Genomic DNA, 19,869 nt, shown 5'->3' on the forward strand with positions numbered 1-19,869 from the left:
CTGCTCTCCCAGCCCTGTCTGCGTTAAGGCGATGATTTCCATTCCGGAAATTTCTCCTCCCTGGGCAGCCGAGGCTCGTTTGGAGGATTGCACAGAGGCCCAGCTTGGGGAATTTTCTGGGCACGGGACTTTTATCCACCCACAGGGTTTGATGTTCTGAGCGAGGCGACAGATGGGTCACAGCTTCTCTCCTTTCTGTCCCCGTGCCCCTTCCCCGCGCATTCTGCACACGCACACGCACACGCACACACACGCACACGCACACACACGCGGCCGGGCTGCAGGTGGCGGCTGTGCCCTCCCAGGCCAGGGGCTCCGTCTGGTGCTCCCTCCCGCAGCGGCCAGACCCTCAGCCCAGGGGCTCTCGCTGCTGGTGGCTCTTCCTAAACATGTCTGCCGTCCGCGTTCATTGCCACCAGTGGAACTGTACACTGTGTTGCTGTGAGAGGGGTAATGAGGTCAGGATTCAGAAAGCCTTGCACTTGTGCATTAAGTAAATTAAGCAGTAGATAGCTTGCCTGCTGGATCCCTTTTTGCCTCGGAGCTAACAGTGCCTGCCTGTGGGGCAGAACTTTTCAGAGAGAAATTATGATCTCACTGAGGGATTCAGTGGTGTTCTGATAAAGAGTTTGGAAGTGAACTATGCTCCTCTTAGGTCATACAGTACCTCTGATTTAAATGGAGAGAAACTGCAGGTGTATATTCGTCATACCTTTATAGTCATTTTATGATTAGGGATTTCTGACTTATGTTTCTCATCCCTTAGGAGGAGAGGCTTGTAAATAAACGCTTTATTGCTTAGTCTATGGTTTACATGATAAATGAATTATTTACAAACACCTACTGCTCTTCTGTCCTTTACTAGATGAGTACTATTTTGTAGTGCAGTCTGGGCATTTGTTTCAAAATAGAACACAACTGTTGTATTTTTCCCTTTGCATACTATTGTTTATCAGAGTGACGTGGCTTACATATAAACAGATATTTTTGAAGTCGCTGTGTAGAAATTAAATATTTCCTTCGAAATCTAAATGTATGTCTTAACTCTGTATATCCTACTAAAAGAAATAGTACTACTTAATTTGAATTGAATGTAATCAGTGCATTACACAAGGGAATTAGATTTAGACTATATAGAACTGTAAAAAAGCCCATTTTCTCAGAAAACTTCCTATCTTTTATAATGTACTGAAAATGGCTAATTTGTGTGCTTCAGAAGTAAACCACTCATCCTTCCCCACCCCCACTTTCAGCAAAAGTGTAATAAATGCAAAGTAGTGAGATGGCCAGGTACCAGTTAACATGAGATAGGTTAGTTCACTTGGTTGAGTAGGGAAAGATAATTTTCTTTAGGAGGTGAATGCTTTCATTTAAGTATTTAATGTGAGAAATATGACTAAGATGAAATGTTTTTGCTCAGGACTAAAGAGATGAAAGTAAGACTGTAGAGAAAGGAACTATTTCAACTCTAGAGATTTAAGCAGCTATGAAGAAATGAAAAAATTCCCAGCCTCATGTGATGTGTTCTAACAGAAAGTAGCTGCAGTAGGTAGTTCAGGCAAACAGGAAAGATTAAAGACATTGCTATAATAGCTTCTTTAAATATTGAATCCTTTTGGTATTAAACCAGATCATATGTAGTATGAAAATCCGCCCCCCCCCGTGTCATGCTTTCTCTCTATCTCTCTCCCCTGTCCTCCATCTGTCCCTAGCCCCCTCTCTCTCTGGGTTTTTACTTCATGCAGGAAGTTTAATAAAGTCAATTACATTTTCCTAAATCTGTTTTATTAAACACCTTAGCTCATTGTAGTGATGGTATATAATGGTGAAACTAATGAGTGAAATAAAAATGTGTTTATTCACATGTGATTACTTTGCATTTCTGTTAAATCATATGTTATAAATACTTAATATTTACACATATTTGCTCCCTACATGTGACACACATTAACACACACACACAGACACACAAGTGTTTCACAATGAACTGCCCTCCAATGTGATCTTCTTTGCCTTAAGAAAGATCTCTGAACATATAAAAACTATTCAGTTTTGAATTGTGCTTCTACTTTGAGGCTGTGCATTGATTGAGTAATTTCATCAGACCAACATTACTTGATTGCTTAGAAGTTTCCTAATGATCTGCATGCTGTAGGAAGAACCAAAAAATCGTGAGTGGAATGGCAATGATATGGTGTTTTATGAGGCTATTCAGAAGTCTCTCTGATTTATGTAGCTAGAAAGCTCCAAAGTCTTTGAGATTAGCCACGCTGACTGCTATTTTCTTTATACATCAGTCGTCCCACGCTCCATACTCCCTAAACACAACGGGAGTTTAGAGTACTGCTTTAATTAAGCAGGGATTAGGTGGCATTTCCAGTCAGCGGCGCAGTTTGTATTTTGCTTCATATCTAATATGGAGGATCTCATGTTTTAACAGTGTAATGTATGCCAGTTTCTTTATCTGGTTCCTGTGCTCACCGAGCTGGTTGTAAATGAGCTGTCTTCAGTTATATATCTCGACAAGGGAACATGCAAGTATTGTCCTCCTTCATATGTCTCACTGATCACTAGTGCACACTGCTTTTCATCAGTCATAGTAGAATCCCTTATGTCATGAGGGAGTAGGGAGAAGTGTTCATTCACGATTTTCTCATAAGCAGATATTTTATTCCCTAAGATCATAATTGTCAACTGTAGCATTATGAAAAGTTTAAAACAGTTTACAGAATATTTGAGACACTTCAGAGAATATTTTCATTGTAAGAGTGTGGAAACTAAAAAATTTGGATGAGTAACACATGTCAGAACATGAAGAAGAAATAATGCATGGTGGACGTAAAGCATCACTTTTCCCAAATTTCGAACAGAGAACTATCAGGTGAAACTCAAAAGGCAGACACTTCCCCAGAAGGTATCCTGTGTCTTCTGCCAAATATTTCCTTGTCCACTGCTGAAATGAGATGCACTGGTTAACGATAACCCCCTAGGGCTCATGGGGGACTCCATGTAACATATCTCAATGAGTTTTCATCCTAAATTTACTTCTAGTAGCTGTTTGCTTCCTAAGTTTTGGCAAAAACCATATAAACTTTTAGAATGTACTAAGATGCATATGATATTATTATCCTTTTCCACATCATCACTATAATTATATGAAGCACACAATTCAGGTGTGCATGAAGACAGACAATGCTATTAATGAGAGACATCAACAATAACATGACTAATAGCTGTTATGCTAAGGGCCTTTGCTTTCTATTCCAGGTCAAATGTACATCCATTAAATATCTCCTAGAAAATTTAAGTATGAATAAAATCATGGTGATTAATTCCAAAAAGTAGAAACCAGCTGAAGTTGTTGGGAGCCACAGGAAATACATTTCCATTCCATTCTGACTTGTAAGGGGTATGTTAGTCATATTTTTCTTAATGAGATATTATAGTTTTTAGCCCACACTTTATAATCCAGGTTTTTTTCTTCTTACACCTGTATATGACTTTATTTTTAAAAGACATTCTCATTTCTTTTGGATTATCACCATCTGTCAGGCTGAAAACAACACATCTCTGAGTAGCAACACTTAGTGTTACTACAAATATAGTGTTTATCAGGAAATACATCTAGGGCCTGTAAAGATATCTTTGCCATTAGGTGTCACTACATTCTGAGCTGTACTTTGTTGTTCTACTTGAAAACCACATGAAATGTTTTCTACATTTTCAGGAAAAAATGCCATTTAATGAGGTTTATGGTACTATAAATACAAATGTTTTTAATATTTTCAGTCTAGGAAAATAAATATTGTCCCTGGCTCTTACATTCTGTAAGAATTTTATTCTAGCACCTATGGGCAGCTGGTGTTCATTAGCTATATTAGGTTGCTAGTCTGATGCTATAACTATTCCCACAAATTTAAAGCAGAGGGCCGAGGGTTTGGCTCAGTGGTTCCACAGCCTGCCTCTTAAGTGCAAGGGCCTGAGTTCGATCCCCAGTACCCCGCAAAAAAATTTAAAGTAAAATATTAAGTAAATACTATTCTCTGAGAAAAATAAGCAAAAGCACAAACCAGAACACCAGGAAAGAGGAAAGTATGCTTAATGGTAAACAAAGTAGTTTGTCAGGCAGTTTCTAACTAGAGTAGGTCTCCTTACTTGGGGGATATCTGGGCTTCCTGACAGTCTGTGACTTGAAACATTTCACACACACACACACACACACACACACACACACACACACACGGTAGTAGAGTTGTAAAAATGATATGTTGACCAAAAATACAGCTATAACTAAATACAGTGTCAAGTCATACATGGTCATATATGTTTTCAGGTAATTGTTGCCTGGAGAGTAGTAAGTTTTAGGTTTTGTATCATTCCCCTAGACAGACATACATCCACCGCCATCACCATCACCACCAGAGAGTTTGGCCACACGAGAACAGTGTCTGTTCACACTTAGTATTTTCTCTTGTTTCTTCCATTTTTTGAAAAAAAATCACACTCTTCATTCTGGCATATCCTGCTATAAAAAATAATGGAAGAGGAAATTTAGGTCAACTTTCAATCAGATCATTTAGTTTGAGCATTAACAAAATCATGTCATTAGAAAGTGCAAGAATAGGTTACAATTGTCTTACTATGTTAGGATTTGGCCTATGGCAATATTAAATAATGATTAATTATTAGTTGTAATAGTATGTTATTAAAAGCAGGGTAAGATAATCAGCCGGATAATAAAATAATTCTGGAATTAATTATTAAGGACATCTGTGGAATCTAGTCATTTATATTGATGAATTTTAGCCTTTTGCTATAGATACAAATTTCAGATGAATATGAAAAACATAGGGGGAATATTAAGATATAATAAACACAGATTCTGGATTTGAATCTAGGAGCTTTGAGCCTACATCCCAATTTTTATAAAAAGGTAATTGAGCAATAGTGGAAAGTTAGTTTCTTTAGTCTCATTTTTATGAATCCTATAACAAGATTTGGACTAATGTTCTCTTAAGTTCTAAAATTATAGGGACTACAATGAAGAAAAATCCAATATTTGAGGTTTATAGGAAGGAATTGGGGGAAAGGATATAGTCACATATGATTCATATAACCATACTCAATAGCTACATTGAGAGGATTTTGCGAAAAGAAAATGCAAAAGGAAATATAAAGAAAACCTGTAATCACTCATTTAGGGACCCCTTAAAATGAAGATGATGGTTGATGAAAAGATAACTACTGCTAATATATTTACTCATCAGATATTCTGAATAACTCTGTTAGCTGGATTCATTTGCCTTTCAGTTTTAGATTTTTTTTTTTTTTTGGTCTAACATCAGTACAAGCGTTACCTACAATGTTGTTGCAAATAGGCTCAGGAATACTAACTGGAGACATGAGTAGCCTACTGTAGTTTGTAGAATTTACAAACTGGAAGCCCATGAGGAATATCAGCCTAAGTTTGATATCTTGCAAACTGTGGAGCAGAAAGAGATAACATGTTCAGAGTTCTTCAGTGTGTTGGATTCTTCTTTTGGGTTGTTGTGCTTTCATCCTACTGTTTTGTGCAAAGCAGTAACCAAGCAGAGGCCAGCCCGACTCTGGAGAGCTTCCTGTGTAGATGGAAAGAGACTCAGAGGTGAACCTCTGAAGCTAAACTGATAAAGGCCTTGTGCATTTTAACCTTTTTAAATCACTCCATTGTCAGGGCCCTTCTGGACAAATGTTTTTACTCCTAAAAATCAGGTAATTTTATTATTATTAAAAATGCTCATACTTGTCATACCAAAATCATTAAAATATTGTGTTTAAAATAATCTTATTTTATTGCTCTAAGTACCTGAGTTTTCCAAAGTAACCTTGAAATATTTACTTTATTATCAAAATCATTAAATTCTGAAAGTTAAAATTGCAGAAACTACAGGGTAATGTTGGCATTACTACCAACATGCAGTATGTTTGCTGATTAGGAAAATGTTCTTTCTTTCAGCAAATGTTTACTTTACTCTGAACCTATACTATATGTGATATTGCATTTAGCTCCTAGAAAAAAATATTGAGTAAGCAAGCCACTGTGTCTCTGTATTTATGAAGCTTATAGTGAGGAAGCTTCTTATGAGGAAGACCACTAGATAAACAAGAAACTTTGTGATTTGATGTTGGGGCATTATCAGTGCATGAGCAAAGTGAAGGGCTGGTGGTTGAGGAGGTGGTGTTTTGGATGGGGTGGTTTGGTAAGACCCTAGAAGATGCTCATGAGAGAAAAGACCAGATTCAGAGACAGTGAAGTTTGTGGGTAGCTGATGGAGAAGAGCTTTGGGTAGAGAGCATAGTGAAAGCAACAGCCATGAGACCAGCCATTAAGGAATCCACTTTATTTGTTAAAGGAACATTTGAGAGCCAACTTGAGCAAAGGAAAAAGTGGAAAGCAGTGAGGACTGGCAGACAACTGGGCCGAGCCTGTAGGGACTAAAAAGTTACCCTGAGGTGTTCAGATCTCATAGGCATAATATGAATTCAGATTAAGTGCATGATGTAAAGTGGGTTGTATTTTAGATAACTTTCTCTGCTTGTGGGAACTGGATAGAGTAGAAATACAATTTGGCAATAGCGAATTGAATTAAGGTGGTAACTGAAGAAATGTTGTCTGGGACTGTGTAGATAGCTTGGTGATAATAGAAACAGGATTTCCCCACGTCTTAGTCAAGTGGGAGATGGCCAGAAAACATAAGGAGACTTTCAAGCTATTTTACTGGAGCAAAGGAATTAAATATGTTGCTATTAAATAAAAGTAGAAATATGGAGAAACAAGGAAGTTTTTGATAGAAATAAAAATTGTGAATGTTAAGTTCCTATTACAACTTAAATTTGAGGATTCAAATTTGCAGTATATTATGTGAGAATGTAATTTAAGCCTTGGGATTTCAGCTCTACAAATTGGAACTTTTCACTATAAACATGGTCTTGAAAGCAATAGGAGGTAAAGAAGTGTGGGGTAAAAGAATCCTGTGAAGGAGCGTTCCAAAATGTAGAGGTCTGGGAGCAGAGGGATTTGGTACCAGAGCCATGAGTGTCCTGTGAGATGCGAGGAAAACCAGGAGCATATGCTGTGACGTCAGTGTATTTCTAAAAAGAGGAAGTGAGAAATTGACAAATTGTACTTATGAAAATTGAGACTTGATTACTAGTTTTGAAAATATTGAGGACAAAGATGAATTTGACAAAAGTGTTTTTTTTTAATGAGCCAGAAGTGACAAAATAATGATTAAAAAGTATTCAGAGATTTCATGGGACATGAGGAAGTCTGTGAGTTTTGCTATAAGGGAGAAAGAGAGTGGTGGTATAACTATGAAGAAAAGGGAGATGTGATCTTTTAAAGGGAGAAGTGGGCCATATATGATAATATTTTAAAGGTTTAATCTAAGAGAATATCAGTAAGAAGAATTAAAAATATAACACCTATTTTCTTCACATTAGTTTAATTTATTTAATTTGGATAGCAAATGCTTTAAAACAAGAATGCTTGCCTTTATTTTTTTACATAGTAATCTTGAGTCAAGTGATTATTGGGTTATAGCTACTGGAATTAGCTTGAGACAGAAGCTCACATGTGCTGTCTGTGATGTAGTGCATTATTATTGTGCATTTTGCTTTAATTTTCCTTATTCTCAAAATTAGTAAAAATCTCTTACCTGAAATGATGAATAGATTGATTACACACTAAGGTGAATTGATACATCACTTTAAATAGAATATTTGTTTTTTGGTAATTAACTAATTTTAATAATATACAATATTCCTATTTAAAATAACTGAAAATTCTCATTATAAATAGACATTCGAGTTGGTTGTAGGTTTCTTCAAAATAAGTTATGTAATACATTTGGTTTGCTAAAAATGTCACATTGGAAAAATTTTACAAAGTGGGTATAATTTTTGCAGGGCAGTGTTTATCATTGCAGGCTATAAATAAAATTCATATTGTGTTACTTTTAAGTGACACATTTAAATATTTACTTTTATTGATCTCTCACTTGTATTCCTGCTATGTCATAATTGACAGAACTATTGATTCATGTGTGAAGATGAGGAAAGGAAATGTTCTAAATTTCCTAACCTCAGAAATCTTAGTTCTTTTAGCAAATCTATTAATATACCCTCAAGTTGTGTGACTACATGGATTTTCCACCTTAAGTAAGCATGTTTATGTTAAAATAAGAATTTCAGTAGGTGGTGAATTATATTCTTCTGTGGTCCTTGTCATTTCCAATGTGGTCTCCTGTTTAAGCCTTATGTCTTGTAGAAACAGTGTCATGTGAGTGTTGCATGGTTGTTTCTGCTTGGTTGCATCTAATAATTGATGTGTAAACTTGAAATACATAAACAGTGAGAAGATAGGAGTCTTGTGGTTTGGGATCAACTATGACTGGCAAAAAAATAAAAGCCAACTGTGTTATGGCTGGGGCTGAGGAACATAATTAATGAAATATAGAACATCCAAAGAGTTTTGTTAATTTGCAGGTCCATAACTTCCTGGGATAGTGAGATGTGATAATTTAAAGGGATTGCCGAACAGGTTTAAATATGAACTTATTTGGATTGGACCCTAAATTTCACTGAAATTGGTAAAGCGCTTGTTATACTGAACCTTGGCATAGTTATAATATCATACCCCATGGGTGGCACCATTTAGATTGACATATTATCTTAAAAGCCAAAGACCAAGTGTTATTTTAGGAGACAAAGTGAGATAAGAGAGTCATATTGCTCTGTTGCATGTACTTTGAGATGAATTAAAATCTGGAAGACCGATTCTTGCTTCTGATAATCTCTACCATCTGACAACATACAAAATTCTGATAGTGGTATAGTGGCAGTTCCTGTAGTATTAGCTGAGTCCAGATCTTCTTTGCTGCCTGTGTGAGTGGCAGTAACTGGAGACTTGAATTTTCTTTTTAGATGTACCAGAAGCTCCCAGTATAGGCCCTCTATGAATGACCTCTATGAGAACCATTCTGTTTTCTCAACATTGTTTTTCAAAGTTTAATCCCATATTACTGGGATGATATCTCATGGACAGACTTGAGTGAGATTACTCTTCCTTTTCCTGGTGGTTTAGTCATGGTGCTCTTTTGACATTTTACGTAATTCATTATTAAGTGGAGAAATCATGATCTACATCCTTATAATACATTTGTAAAACATACATGCTTTACGGTGCTATGTAAACCATTATGTGACATTCTGGGGGTTTCAGCAGATGTTTATTCAGATCCATTATATCCAAATATTTAGGCCCACAGTATTTAATCTGAATATTCAAATAGAACATTCTCCTGTCCTTTAAGCACTTTTAGGTGTTTCTGCCTTCTGAGAAAATATTTTGGTATTAAGAAGCTGGCAGTAGAGCAGTTCATGACTTCCAGAAGCATGAGTGTGGTCTCCAGTGGCACTAACAAATGTCACGTTTATGATTTATGGCCTGAAGATGCCATAATACAAACATGGATTTTAGAGAGGAAAAAGAAAGAAACTTTATAATGGGATGAAGAACTTATCCTTTACAGATGGTCTTCATTTATAATAGAAATCACTTTGCTCAGCTATCTGATGGTTAATCATTCAGTTTAGTACAGCTATGGGCTACAAAGTCAGTGCATTCATGCCAAAGTTACAGCTAAAGAGTAATGTCTAGCATTTGCCTCTTGTCCTCTTTATTTGTTGATCATAGATGTCAGTAGTTGTGCTACAAAACCAAGTAACAGAATAACTTTAGGATCTAGTTATTGTGTAATTAATGAAACCAAGCTCTTTTAATGTAGGAGATATTTCACTAAACATATTTTCTTCATGATATATTTTTATATGTATCATATATAGATTAATGTCCCTTCTCATTTATGAAATTAATAGTATAAAATCTTCCATGTTATTAATCCATATATTATTGCTGTAGACTGTAGCAAAGGGGGATAACCCCAGATGAAAAGAGAAATAATGTTCCATTGCAAAATATTATTAGGAAAAGTATACTGAAAATTTTACAGCATGAATTGTACATTTATACTGAGTTTTAATTATTTAGGTGTAATGAGCATAAGACAGGCAAAGAAAATTGACAGTTAACAGGCAATTCAAAAACTAACTGGCTAGCATTTTTCTCCACAAGTTTTTGTTGTGGTTGATAAACAGTTAATAAATAGCAAAACTGCTTTGACTCTTTCTTCTTATGTTTCCTGTCCACCCATCAGTGGCAATGCTAATGAGCAGTGAAATGGCCAAAAGCAAAGAAAAGGGAGCAAAGGGTATTAGATAATCTATAAACTGGAAAATCAGCCCCTGAATGCTCATATGCACAGGCTTGCTGAGAAGAAACAGTTTTATTTTCTCAAAATATTGCCCAGATTCAGAAGATAGAATTTGCTCTTGGCTGCTGAGCTCATAAGATGAGTGAGACTTCGAGGCCACCAAGGAGGAACATGCTGAATGACAAACACAGGGAGCGGAGTGGAGAATATTATTAGTGGGAAAAGAATCTCTTCAGGGGCAATGCTGCTGACAGCCTGGGCCCTGGGGATTAGCTCAGCTCCCTATGTCATGTTGATAGAACTTTGGTTTTTTTAAAAGGAGAAATATAGATTTCAGCTGTACTTCTTAAACACGTTGGGTAATTATTTTTAACCTGTGTTGGATTGACATTCCTATCAATGCACACTATGTACAGAGCGTCTTCTGTGATATATTTCCACTTGGCCTCCAGCAGATGCTATATTCTAGACCACCAGGAAGAATAGGAACATTGTGTTCTAGAAGGAAAGATGAAGCGCACAGCAAGGAGAAATGCAAAAGTCTGGTCAGTGGTTCCTTGAGGGGGGAGCAGTGGAGAAGGGAAATGGAGATGATCTGATTAAGGGAGTGCACGGCTTCAGCATTCTCTGTGGTATTTTATTTATTAGGCTAGGTCAATGATGGTGAACCTTTTAGAGACTGAGTGCCAAAGTGCAACCCCAAACACGCTAATTTATTGCAGAGTGCCCACAATGCAGTGAAACCTGAATACCAAAGTCCTAGTTTAGAAAAAACAAGGCATACATTAACATCTTTTGTCTTAAAAGAAAAACACAATAAAACACATGCCACAGGTTGGCCACCCCTAGGCTAGGTGGTTGTTTCACTTATGTTGGTTTTCTCTGTTTCTCTCTCTCACTCTCTTTAATAAGTAATGGTTTTATTTTTATGTATATTTGTTCACAGAGAAACCTACCAGTTCAATGCAGTTCTAACTTGGTTAGAAAATAAGTTCTCTGTCTCTCTCTCTCTCTTTCTCTCTCTCTCTCTCTCTCTCTCTCTCTCTCTCTCTCTCTCTCTCTCCTTTCTGGCCCATGTAACACTTAGGGTGGCTCAATCTAAAATTAATTGCTTTGTTAGGCCTTTTTTTATTTCTTCATAGGTGGCAGAAAAGAGGAAAAAATAGATATGAGTTGTTTTCCTTCATATAAACATATTGAGTTTTTTAAATCAGAAAGTGAAAAGTGGTGACTGTGATTGTTCATTTTTTTTCTTTTTGTCCATTCTCCCTATCTGCTTTTTGACTGATGCTCCTAGCAGAACTGATTGGATGTTGATACTAGCAGTTGGATCAACTGCAGATGCTGTATCGCTGTGAGATGTGTATTCTCACACGGAGTTAAACTGGTCTAAAGAAATGTAAAGGTAGTCTATAGCGAAGATTTAAATTTGCGTTAGATGGATTCCTAAGAGGAAATATTAGTAAGGAGTCAACAGTCTACACAGTTTATTACAGAATTGTTATAAAAGCAGGAATGACTCCAAACAGGCTTCACCAGGCATTATTTCATAAGTGAATGTTAAGTTTTTGCTATCTGAGAAATGAGTACAAACTATTGTTTTCTGATTTTGAATCAGTTGCTCTATGCCTACTCTTATCTAATTTATTCAACTCTCCTATCTCCTCAATTTGATATACACGCCATCCTATTATTAGGTTGTCTTCCTTTCTTTTCTCTTGGTTTCAGTCACTTTCGCTTCAGGAGATGATCTGCGATCACCTGCTTTGATGTCTCATACCCTTGCTTTTTTCTCATGGCCTGTTTCATATTAACCTTACCCCTTTTCTTTACTTCTAGCACCATGGTTTTCTGGTAAGCTTTTTGTTCTCTGTTTTCAAATTGTGGAACTAGATTGAGAACATTCTTCTCACATTTATGCTCAAACAGGAATACAGGCTTCCTTCTTCAGAGGTAGTGATTTTTAGGCCTGCATAGCCCCTTCTTCTTAATCATCTTCCCTGAGAAATAAGATAGACAGTCTCTCACAGGGAGAATGAACACTAGAGATTGTCTTTGGCCAACAGCCCTGCTATGCTACTGAGAAAATTCAGAGGTTAATATCTTGAAAGCTTTATAGTTGAGGGTCTTTTGAATAATCTATTAAACATAATTTTTACTAACCAAAGTACTTATGTTCGTGCCATGAAAGAAGTATTAATGTGGGCTATTGTCTGGGAAGTAGAAATAGTCTAATTGTGTAGAATTGAATAATTGTTTTCATTAACATGGGATCATTTTATCTGTGCTCCACTGTATTCCTTTAGAGTACAATGATTGATTCCTTTGAAGTTTATTAAAAATCGTGTCAGAGGTTGCTAACACAGTGCTGGGAACACCATTGCTGCAAACTGCTAGGGGCCATGGTCATTTAGAATTTAGAGTCTCACAGAGTCCAGTCTGGATCCAAATCCTGTTTCACCTTTGCTCAGATCCAAACCACTCCTCAGTCTACATTGTCCACTTTCCTTTCCTCCTTATCTCTCTCCCCATTCATTCTTTCTTTCCCCAAGCTCAGACTGAAACTCTTTCCTTCCAATATGAACTAAAGTTTATTTTGTTTTTGTCAGTACATGTCCCTATGTATATATTTTAATTGTTTAAAAATCTTTTTAAATTCCAGTTGAAGTAGCTTTGTTGTGGAATGGTTTTATTTGCAAAGACTTCTTATACTATTCTTGTGTAGTCTGTATGTGTTCTTGGGTTTTGCCTGTTGTGTTTATGCCCAGTGATGAACTTGCACACATGTGTGTACACACATACACACACACTCACACAGTGACTTCACAAAATATCCTCTGCCATACCATAGGACAATTTAAAGTAATTATGAATTAACAGAAATGCTCCCATATTGCAAATAATAATAAATATGATTTGGTTAAATGAGAATGAAAATCTATATGTTCCAGTATGGATATTTATTTATCATTGGGGCTTGTGTACTCAATTATAGTCTGTGGTTCATTGTATAAAGCACCTTTTTAGAAAGATATATAAGAATGTTTTAGTTTAAAAAATTATTTATTGAGCAAATTATAGTTTTAACAGTATAAGTGGAAATCCACATTCAAAATAATCAAACTACCATATAAGAAAATTTCCCTCCAAAACCTTTAGCTGTCAAAATAAATCTGCTTTGCATTTTCTTGCTTCATTGTCTTTAGTCTTTGTACAATCAATCATGCTATAATCATATGTATATAGAAAATATATAAGTATATATGTATATATATATTTCCCATCATTATTTCATTATGTATTATAAATCTTTAATTAACTTATGGAAACAATCAGAGAGCTTGTTAGCGTGTGTCTGGATTCAGTTTTCAGCCCTCAGGGATAATTGTTTTCAACCTTCATGTTATCATATGTGAAATGTGGATGTAATCACTTATCATGTAGGCAAAAATGAAAAGTAAATTAAGGAAATAAAGCATTTGTAAAAGAATGAAACAGCATGTATCACTAATAAATTTTGTCAGCGGTACTTCCCCTTTGCTGCCTCCCTTCAAAACTTCATAAATATAATAGATTTTACTTAAGTGTACATTTTATTTCTGACTGTTTTGTGCACATTTGCCCAGTATCTTCAGGCTGGTGTTAATTGATTTTTGTAATTATGTCAAGTGGAGAGGAAAACTGTCTATGACTATATGGGTTATTTGTCTGCTTGTTTTCAAGCTCAAAGAGATTTGCTGTTTGTTTAACATGACAGAAAACATGTAGATAACTTCATGGATTCTTTCTTACTCATTCTTTTTTTCTTTGTTTGTTTGTTTTGGTACCGGGGATTGAACTCCAGTCCTTGTGCTTGCGAGGCAGGCGTCGCCTCGGAATCACTGAGCTAAATCCCCGGCCCCACTCATTGTTTTTCTGGCTTCTGAATGTCAGTAAAATAGTTGTCTTTCTAGTTAATTCTAAACCTATAATCTTCCTCTTGCCTGGACCTATGTAAGACATAAGAGGTTTAAAGATTTCTTTCAAAAGTTTGTATTTTTTATATTTTTACAATAATCTTTCCAATTAATCTCTTTAAATAGCATTCATTGTTTTCTGATTTTAATATCCATATTAAAATAATTAATTTCTTATTAATTCTGTTTTTAAACTATTACACATATCTTTGGGTCTACTCCTTTTTTAAAGCTCCTATTACATATTATAAGTAGATGTATATTTCTCCTCTTTTGTGTTCATGTAAATCATTCTACAGGGGACAAGTGTGCTCTTATTTAATATAGAGGGAGAGGGAAGTCACAGTGATTTGGTAAGCATTAAATTCTCTTGGCTGTTTAACATACCAGCCCTGATTTACTAATTATTCTTTTTTTTTTCCAGTTAAACTAGACTTGTCTTCCACAATTGAGCCATTAATGTGATCTTAATCAACACTGCCAGCTCCACAGGTTTTTAACTGATTGAAGGTCAGTAGATTGTTGGAGCATTCCAAGGCAAGTCAGCACAATTTGTATAGGACTCTGAATGTATAAGTCCACAGTTTCATTTTAATTGGAAGGTCCTAGAATGAAAAAGGACTTTTATTGTATTGAATAGTTAGAATTGCTATCATGGAGACTAGAGCTGAAGTGCTCTGTAGTGTAAAAGACTCATTCAGTTTGTCTGCCTTGAGTACCACTGTCATAAATGCGATGATTTGATCCCTTCGTCCTACTTCACCTCTCTGTGAAAATATCTAGAGGAATTCTGTAGAAGAGAGTCAAAGTATACAATGAAAGTGACTTAAACCCATCCTCTATAATAAGAAAGATATACAGCTTGCTTTTAAAAAGTATTAAGCTCTCTCAGTAAATATGCAGATAATTGTTACAAATACTTTCTAGGCATCATATTGTAGCAGTAAAACCCAGTAATGCTGTTGATGAATCATTCTCATTTTGCAGGTGAGATAAACTCGGCAATGTTATATAATTTGCCCAGTTAACCCAACATCTCTCAGCTATTTGATGCTTGTGCATATTTCTTCTGTGGAATTGTTTACACTGAGTTTTTCTACTGAAGAGCGTTCACTGAGTTTGTGCCTGTTGCGCACACCCTCTGCGCTTCTTTCTTCAGTAGTCACCTATAGCATGAGAAGCCAGGTTCCCTTACCAGAGCCATCTCTGCATTTTCTGGTGATTTGGATCCAGGTTGCTTCATGCATTTCCCCCACATTTCTACATTATAATAGTATTGAAGCTTTGTGTTTGATTTTTCATCAGTGTCTAAAAAAAAAGCAATGTCTTCTAATGAGTTGTCATTTAAAAAAATGAGTCCTAGTTTTGCTGGTGCTTCACAGTGAGTGTTACGGTGCACTGTCTGTGATTGATATGCAGTGCTAATAGGCATGATGTCTACCTCTTGAAGTATCTGTTCACTTGTCTCCAGTTGGTTTTCAGTGCATCACACAAGTACTTGGGCAGTATGTCTTTATTTTAAATTATTCAAAGATAATTAAGTATCTAAGCAACATTCTTGCCTTTTCCAAAATAATGTTTTATAGCCTCTCAATCTTTGGTATTAGGACTGAGAAAGCACTGGAAAATGTTTACTCACATCCACATTTTAGAGTGTATGGAAATGAACCAGGAATATTCATAGGTTTTATCTCCTTTTCCCACAGAGTAATGGGGAATGCTTAGCTGTGAAACTCGGCTTAATATTATACAGTCATATTATGGAATTTGCCAGATCTTTACATCATCCTCGGTCAACCTTCCATAAAACCTGATCAATATTTTTCTATTATTAGATAAGAAAAGGTTTAATTTAACATTTTACCTTAATAACTATATCTGTTTCAGTTTTACATTTTCAAAAGTGAAAATTTCAGACATATGTTAATTCACAGATTATTTCCCCAAGTTTTGTTTTTCTCTAATTCAGTAGACATTTTGGAACTTTTTGTTTTTCTGTTCCTCTCATTATGTGGAACAGAAAAAAACTAAACAGAAATTGTAATAAAAAGTTATATATAAAATGAAAGAAGAAAAATGCAGGTAGTACATTATCTAGAAGGAGTTATTCTTTTGTATTTGGTGAGATGATCCCTTGTGTTTAGGTAACAGCTACTAGGAAAGAAAAATAGCAGAAAAGGAAAGGCTACTTCTATCAGTATCATTTCTGTGTGCTTAGAAGTGTTCAGGTGTAAAGTGATATGTTCTCATCCACTTGAGAAAGGGCTGGATGAAGACAGAGACAAAGAGAAGTGTTAAATGTCAAAGAATGACAAAAACAAATAATGCTCAAATTCAAGAGGGAGAATGACCTTTAGAATGCCTGCCAGCTGCATGGGGCCCAGGTATCTGCTGGAAGTGGAGGGCTTTGTCCTGAGCCAGGTTCAGTGCTTCCCTGCTGGAGGGCATGGGGTGTGTGGCGGGGAGAGTGATGGACAGATCGATCCCCTACCACTCAGTGTGCTACAGATGTGCTGAATGATACATAGTTAAAGTTGAGCTGGAGCCTTTGAGAGTAAGTTTAGGAAGAACTCACAGGATAATCCTCTTTTGTTGATTAGGAAAATGATGCTTTATTTCCATTATATGTGGTTGCATTAGCATTGTACCCTTATTAATATTTCCTAGGGCTGTGATATCCCACTTATTGGGTGAATGGAAGATGACATCTGCTTCAGTATGAAACCTGCATTTCTTTCCTCTTGTGTGATCTTGAATTTTCTTGTTTTGAAAGGTAGTTTTATGCTAATGGCCGTGAAAAACGTAATAAATGTAAACTAAAAAAATATCTGTTATCACCAGGAACTAAAAGCATTTGGTTATTATTTTTTGCAGGGTGTTCAGAATACAAAGTTCTGGTAAAAATGGATCTTTTAGGAGTGTGCTTCTCTACTCTAGCTAATGGTTAGCTAATACTTAACTAGAAAACATTTTCTCACTATTAATTTGTGGTTTTCATGTTTTCTCTGTATATTCTTGCAAACTACTTCTTATTCACTTGTGTTTGAATTAGAAAAGAGGGGATTTGGGATTTGAGGTTGGGATATGTCTTTATTTCATGTTATTTTCAAAGAATGTACTTTCTGATTGCCCTTAATTGTGAATCAAGATTTGCTTTGGGTGCTAATCTGACTGGATTATAGTCAGTTTTCCATGTCAAGCTTTTAGCACCCAAGATTATTAGCCCCTAATAGCTAATATTCCACAAATTATTATTTTACTAGTTGTTACTTTTATTAGTTTACTAGTTATTAATTACTAATTACTATTAATTACTAGTTAGTTTTGCAAGTGGGGTGGAATGGAAAGTTTAAATGCTTTTTCTGAGGCTGTGGTTATCTGGAGAGCTGACAGTATAGAGTTGTGCTTTGTAGTTTCTTAGCTATCTCCAAAGACTTTAGAGTTTATGAAAAAGAGAAAAAAATCAAAGATGATACATACACACTCTGTTTCACTGTTTACAGCTTTCCCACAATCACGCTGAATTGCATAAGCACAGTGCAAGTGTATTTATGTTCCTGCCAGCTCGCTTGCTCTATTTTATATAATCATTGCCTTAGTGTCCTCTTGGTCATCAGGAAGATAAAACTGGTGGGCAGGATAAATTTATGATCTTATTTGGTGCTTCTTTTCTTCCTAAATCACATACTATCTGCTCAATTGAGTTGTTAGGTTCGAATGAAACGGTACAAAGCACAATAATAAATATGAACTTTTTCAGTATATGTCATTTGCTTGTGAACTTCTGTGTGTGTGTGCGTGTGCGTGCGTGTGTGTGTGTCCAGTGCCCGTTAATGTCTTGTCTGAACTCTAATAAATACAATGAGGAAACCCTCAGGCATGTCCTCTTCCCACAGCTTGGGTCTAAAGTGGGGTATAGGCCATAAAGTGATGATGAAATTATGGGGCGCTACGGGGAAAATCACTAAATAAGTGGGTAAGGAGGGAGAGAGAAAGGAAGAGGCAAGATGAGAGAGGAAAAAGAGGAGGGAGGGGAGAAGGAAAGAAGGAAGAAAGAAAGGAGAGGGAAGGAGAGGTGGAAGGAGAGAGAAAGAGGGAGGATAGAGAGGTATCCCCAGATTTTGCAGGGTCCCTTCCCAATCATGAGCGTGTGCGGCTGTAGTGAATCACACACACGGTGGTGCACGTTCCAGGTTATTATTTCAGGAAGGGATACGCTGCGTTACTGTTACTGTCACGCTGCACTGCGACAGTGGTCCACAGACTGTCGTCATCATTCAAACTGTTCAATATTTTGAATATTCCAAGCTCCACTTTGCAATCAGAAACCTCCCCTGACCATCCTGGCAGCGTGATGGAGGACTCCTTTGTCATTGTTCTGTTGGTAGATCGACCTCAGCTTCTGTTCCGTGTTGACACGCACCAGAACTCTTGTAAGCTTAGGATTTCTCAGATAGAAAAGAATGCATTTGCTGGATGAACTTTCCTGTGTTGCCAAGCCAAGGCTGTAGCGTGCAGGAATTTAGCAGGGTATCAGTGATAGGATTGGAGTTCGGGTGGGGGGGGTCAGGCAACAAGTCCTTTTCAGAGGTCGCTCCCCTCTTGGAAGGCTGCCTTGCCAGTAGTAACTGCAGACACTGGGTGAGTTGTGTGGCTGCTTTCAATAGTCGCAGTCTAGACTAAGTGTGTGTCACCTTATTAAATGTTCGCGAGGCACAGATTACAGATCATCTCCGTTGGTCAGAGGCACCGTGTAATTTGTGGCAGTGTTCATACGCAGCGTCCTTAGGATCATGAGTCTCCCCTCCCTCCTGTTTCCTGAGATAGAGTGCTCAGACAAGTTTTTACTCACAAAGACAATATTTAGAAAGACTTGTTAATTTTTTTTTCTGATTCAAAAAGATTCTTCTTGTGGTGGGTATAAACAAAGAAACTTCATATAGTACATACTTAGTGGTTTTTTTCTCATGAAAAGGCCAACTCAAATTTAAATTGAAACAAATTCAACAGTAAAGCTTGCTGATACTAGACCTTGCGCAATGGAAAGCAGCGAGGTGTTTGAGCTGCTGTTGGTAATGAATTCAAATTCTTGTCGGTAAAGGTTGCATTGCAGATACTGCAGTGCTCCACACGTTTCACTGCGACTGGCTCCTTCTAGAACCTAGAAGTGTAGGCCGCTTGCCAAACTGCATCGAAGCCATCAGGACTTTTATACTTAGCTTGCGAATTATGCATCTTACAAAAAGAAGGTCTAGCTAGTAATTAAAGAGAAATTGGAATGTGAAACAATCGTCAATGATTTTTCAAATTCATCTTGAATATATATTACAATTACTGTAATCAAGATATTTTCATTTCTAGGACAATGAAGTGTACCTTGACAGGTTGTATGACAACTGATTTCATTCATCAAAATTCATCCAGCAAATCTTCCCTGAGCGATTATAACCCCATTCAAGAGCCCACATTACTCCCTGCAGTGTGGCTGTACTTAATGCAATTTTAGAATTTGTCCTAACTATAACATATAGGGGATCAATCCCTCTCTCACCCTCTCTCTCTCTCTCTCTCTCTCTCTCTCTCTCTCTCTCTCTCTCTCT

At 36.6% G+C, this 19,869-nt stretch overlaps 1 protein-coding gene across 2 annotated transcripts in view; it reads left to right on the forward strand.

The window, feature by feature from the left end:
* The window catches only part of LOC104851553 (glutamate receptor ionotropic, delta-2), a 239,332-nt gene that overhangs the window by 1,095 nt on the left and 218,368 nt on the right, over positions 1 to 19,869 (forward strand). The gene's annotated exons all lie outside the window — the stretch shown is intronic.

This window comes from Fukomys damarensis, unplaced genomic scaffold, assembly GCF_012274545.1.
Source record: "Fukomys damarensis isolate Sample0158 unplaced genomic scaffold, DMR_v1.0_HiC HiC_scaffold_32, whole genome shotgun sequence".
Lineage (NCBI taxonomy): Eukaryota > Metazoa > Chordata > Mammalia > Rodentia > Bathyergidae > Fukomys > Fukomys damarensis.